The 5,452-nt window shown below is 42.1% G+C and overlaps 1 pseudogene; it reads left to right on the top strand.

Moving 5' to 3' along the window:
- The first annotated feature begins 889 nt into the window (after positions 1-889).
- Positions 890-1,472, top strand: LOC122747894 (annotated as a pseudogene).
- The last annotated feature ends 3,980 nt before the right edge of the window (positions 1,473-5,452 follow it).

The raw sequence follows: 5,452 nt of genomic DNA, 5'->3' as shown, positions 1-5,452 counted from the left end.
ACTGTGGCCATGAGGTAATAAATGATCATTAAGGGCATGTAAATCTAATTTGAAGTTCTTTTGAGAGAACAATTTCCATTCGATTTAAGAAGGGACAGTTGTGGCTGACAGTGAAAGAGAATTCCAGAAACTCATATAATAGTTCTTATAACAACCTTGAGTGGAGACAAAGTAGGTGTGCACAAGGAGGTAAGTTATAGGAAAGGCCTAAACAAGGGGTTAGGGTGAGCACAAGGACGCTGAATGATTAGAAGAATCTTGCCCTGAGAGATGAGCAATAACTGAATCAAACGAGCAAGTTAGGGAACCAGAGCAACAAGTGGGCAGAAGTCCAGATCTGAGACAGACTGGCAAGCTAGAGATTAAGACCCTTCCCATGTCCCATGCTCTGAAATGAGTCAAAGGTCCAGAGATCAAGGTAGCAGCAGAAGTGTCAGAGGTCTCTCACTCTGTAATAAGATAATCTATTCACTTTAAAGAGATGACTGAGTATATGTAGGGAGGATAAGCAAGGGTCATGGAATAGCTGAACCTGAAGGTCAAAGAGAAGATCAGAAGGCCCGTGGTTTCTATTCTAAGGGTAGGAAAAGGTGGATGAACTAGAACGCCAAACTAGAAAGGAGAAAATCAAGATTTTAAGACCCAAGTCCAAGTGGATAGACTAGTCCAAAGAAGATCCAGGAGATCAGCCCTGCTCCTCAGGAATCTAGGCACAATTCAAGTCTTGGCGTTTTCACTTCGGTTTCTTCTTGCTGAATATGGTTGGCCCTGAGCTCACGCTCTTTCCTGTTCCGGAGCCTGAGCAAGGCGTGTGGAGGGAACGCAGCCACGACTCTGCCTGCGTCTGGATACCCTTTCACCGTGCCCCGAAGGCCGAGAGACCACTGACATGACTGAGTGGGAGACAGCGGCACCGGTCGTGGCCGAAACCCCGGATATCAAGCTCTTTTGCCTGGAGCACGGACGACGTGCAGATCAATGACATCTCTCTGCAGGATTGCATCGCCGTCAAGAAGAAGTACCTGCCCCACAGTGCGGGACGCTATTCGTCCAAGCACTTTCGCTAGGCCTAGTGCCCCATCGTGGAGCGCCTCAACAACTCCATTGGCAAGAAGCTTGTGACCGTGCGCATCGTCAAGCACGCCTTCGAAATCATCCACCCGCTCACGGGAGAGAACCCACTGCAGTTTCTCATGAACGCCATCATCAACAGGGGTCCTCGTGAGGATTCCGCCAGGATCGGGCGGGCAGGGCCCGTGAGGCTCCAGGCAGTGGACGTGCCCCACCTGTGGCGGGTCAACCAGGCCATCTGGCTCCTCTGCACTGATGCCTGAGAGGCTGCCTTCCACAACATTAAGACCATCACCAAGTGTCTGGATGATGAATTCATCAATGCTGCCAAGTGCTCTTCACACTCATATGCCATCAAGAAGAAGGCCAAACTGGAGCGAGTGGCGAAATCCAACCACTGATCCTGGCCTGTGTCTACAATAAGTGCCCCTGCCCCCGGCAGGGTCCTTGTGCCTGTCAAAAAAAAAAAAAAAAAAAGAAATAGCTACAATGAACTATGATTTGTTGCAATGACCCAGTTTAGTCCTAGAAAGCAAATGATGAAATACGCTTCCTTCCTCTTGATTAAAAGGTTGCAGTGTACAGAAATTTGCTCTTGGACATGATCATTTCATCCATTTTTATTTTTTGCAAGGAAAGTTTCAGTGAGAGGGTAGGGTATCAGCATATGCCTGAGACATAAAAAGCAAAAGGCATCAATATAATCTGAAAAGAAAAATGAATCACTGCAATAACTGGAAACATAGAAGCAGGGTTTGCAGGGTTCTGTTTGTCCTTCATTTTCGACGAGGACTAGTGACATCATAGGATAATGTTTTGACTCCTGCATAAATTGGATTTAAATGAGGCAGAGTTGTATAAAGTCATCAGCCTCATTCTCTCTTTCAGAGTCACCAAAGCCCAGTGACAGGACAAAACATAGTATGACTTGCAATGGTCCAGGATGCAGTGGACGACTTTGGAGTTTTCAAAGGAAGGTGAGAAGGTGCAGAAATTTGTCTATGACCGGAATCTACAAAGATATACATAACTCACATTTATAGAGGAAGTCAAGGGTTGCAAATCACATTTTATGCAATAATCCCTTAACGTGGGTAGTTCACATACCCTGTGTTACTGATGAAGAAAGAGAGACTCCAACAGGCTAAAATCCTTGTCTAGGGTCACATGGCTAGAATCAGAATCATGACTTGAAACCAGGTATTCTAGTCCCCAAAGTAATATTCTTTCCACTGCTACATGCTACCCTTTATGTTGCACCCTGATGTCTTGAAAAATTTTCACCTAGAATTCCCCAAGGCATCCTCTTGGGCTCCCTACAGGGTCTGTCCACCCTAAAGGAAAGAAGCACCCTTCTATAAGGGTAGCCATGGATAGCTTGTCTCTGGGTAAATATAAATGAAGGGGAAAATCCGGAAGAGATGTCAGAGAAATCCTAGGAAGATAAAATGGTATAGCTAGAGGGTCCTTAGATCCTCAGAGCATGCTACTGGCAGTCCATGTTTAAAGCTAAAAGGGACATTTCAAATCATCTAGTCTAGATGAGGGAACTGAGGCTCAGTGAGAAGAAGTAATGTGATCAAGGTCACCTGGCTACTATAGAACCTAAGTCTCTTGATTCTCACTTCAGGCACATTTTTTCATAACATGACATCTCCCTCTCTGTGAGTGGGAGGATATATATTCCCTAGTACAAAGGAGGGGGAAAAAACTGAGATGCTCCATTTATTAATCCTTTAAAATCAGTCTAACTCCCAGGGTGGAAAACATAAAAATGGCAATTAAGCTATGTTATGATGGAGATATTAATAGGGAGCTGTGCTGAGTATCATTTTCATATTCTCTTGCATGCATTGACTGTGTCTCCCTGGTTTGGGTTCTTGGGAGCCAATCCCTTTTAATTCTGTACTCCTCAGAATGAGAATAGCCCAACAGGATCATCATTCCTCTGACTAGCCACTTGAAGTTCATGCTGGAAGCTTAAAAATATTCCACTGAGTCCGAGATGAAGCCCAGGTCAAAGAATCTGGTTGAAGCCTGTGGTTTAATAGTCTTGACAATAATCTATGTCCTTTTTCAATGTCCCAGGGAGACATGATGATATTAATAGTGACAGCATCAGGCACTGCAACCACTGCTGAATTATTGCATATTTCCCATCAGAATAGTCTGCTTCAATGAGAAAACCAGAGTCTGCAAAATGAGTGCAGGCATCAATTCCTGAGGCCATTGGGGACGGCCGAGAGAGAAGCTTAAGGGGGCACTGGTTTTTTTTTATTGCTTCATCTGCTGTCCAGAAGGTTATTAAAATCATACATAATAGAACTACATGGCTAGGAGATACTTTGAGAGACTGTTAGATGATAGCTCTCTTCCAAGTAGAATGGCCAGCCTAACCCTTCCCAAAAGGGATACAGAAAAAGTTTATTCCACAGTTTGAAATTTTTTCTTCCTGTTTAACCTGATTACTCCAGCTGCCACATAAGTCCATTTGGAGATGTTTCCAAAATCAGTGAACCATCTGGTCACCGTGTTTTATATAAAAACATTTCATTTACTCAAAGAATCTATTTTTTAAGAGTCTTTTCCCTCCTTCCATTCTTCCTCTTTCACCTCCTGCATTTTTGCTTACAGGCAAAAAAAAGTCCTAGTTTCTTTGATCTTCTCTTTGTCAGTTAAAATCTTCAAACCTTTCATTTTATAGGACTTGAAACATTACCCTAGAGAGTGAAATGACTTATCCAAGGTAACACAGGTCTCCTTGCTTCCTGTCCAGTGCTCTCTCCATGATATCTCATTATCTCAATTGCTTTGCAGTGTAATTAATATGTTGATGGCCTAGGTCTCCAAACAGTACCTATCATTGTGGCTTGCATCTAGTAGAACTATTTGTTAATTGAATGATGATGGAAATCACCATATCATGGAAAGAATTAAGCCCCAGATGATGTTCCACTTTATTTCTAATAGTATTTGATATGATTATATTCTGACTGAGCAAAACAATTCAGAGCTAGATTCAGAGATCATTAAATAAAAGTCTCTTATGCTTCAAAGTTTGCATTTATCCATTTTGATGAAAAGAAATGCTTTACCCTTTAAGTGAAAGTAAGCAGTCTCTTATCTCTGGAGTACAGTCATGGGAACTCTCATTTTGTGCATTATTGGATATTAAAATTTCCCCTGAAGAAAGATACAGCCTAAGAAATAAATGTACAATAAAAGGTAATTCTCTTCAATTTCACAACTCAAAAGTCAGAAGTCAAGTCTACCTGGTGATATTATTTAAGATAACTGGCCGTGAAGTGTGAGAGGCAGTATGAGGTAAGCAGTGGATAAGACAACCAGCCTCAGCCTCCAGAATACCTGGGTTTGAGAGCTGCCTCTGACCCCATACTGGTGGTGTATATAAGCAAATCATTCAACCTTTCAGTGACCTGGGCAACTCTCTACAATTAGAAATAGCAGAATAAGAGCTCATCTACAGTAGAAGAGAATTTTCTCCCTACACAAATGGAATATCAAGAGGAGGAGGAAAGGGGTGAGCATTTATAAAGTACCTCTATATACCAATCACTGTGCTAAGCAATTTATAAATATTATCTTATTTGATCCTCATGGAAATCCTGGAAGGTAAGTGCTATTATTATCCCCCATTTTACAGTTGAAGAAATTGAGGCAAACAGAGGGTAAGTGATATGCCCAGGGTCACACAGTTAGTAAGTTTTTGAGGCTAGATTAAACTCAGTTCTTCCTGTCTACATGCCCAGTGCTTTAAGGACTGTCACCAGCTGCCTATAACAAGTTTAGACTAAACAAAGACTATGGTGAATATTCCTCTAACTGTAATATAAAGTCATCATGTCCTAATGGAGTCTGAAATGGAGTAGGAGTTAGGAAACTTAGATTTGAATCCTGGTTCCACCATTTCCTAGTTGGGTGACTTTGGAGGTCATAACTTTTTTGGAGCCTTAGAGAAAGACATTGACTGAGTGAACATGAACAGATAAGAGTAACTAGAAGGATGAAGGAAAAGGCAACCATGGTGTATAAGGATCGGAGGAAGGAGCTGAGGATATTCAGCCTGGAGAAGAGAAGATGACTTTTGAAGTACAGGAAGGTTGTCTTCAAATTTTCAAAGGACTAGCTTATGGAAGAGATCCCAGAATTACTCTACTTGTCCCTAAAAGAAAGAACTGGAAACAATTAGTGGAAGCCACAGAGAGATAAATGTGGTCTTCATATAAGGAAAAAACAAGTCCTTAGAACTAAACAATCATTCCAAGATTGAATGGGTTATGTTGGGAGGTGGTGTGGTGGATTCCTAATTCTTGAAGATCTTCAAATGGAGATTACATGACCTCAGACCTTTATAGAGCTC

Source organism: Dromiciops gliroides, chromosome 3 (genome assembly GCF_019393635.1).
Source record: "Dromiciops gliroides isolate mDroGli1 chromosome 3, mDroGli1.pri, whole genome shotgun sequence".
Classification (NCBI taxonomy): Eukaryota; Metazoa; Chordata; class Mammalia; order Microbiotheria; family Microbiotheriidae; genus Dromiciops; species Dromiciops gliroides.
Note: the sequence above shows the minus strand (reverse complement) of the source record. Positions and strands in the feature narration are given on the sequence as shown.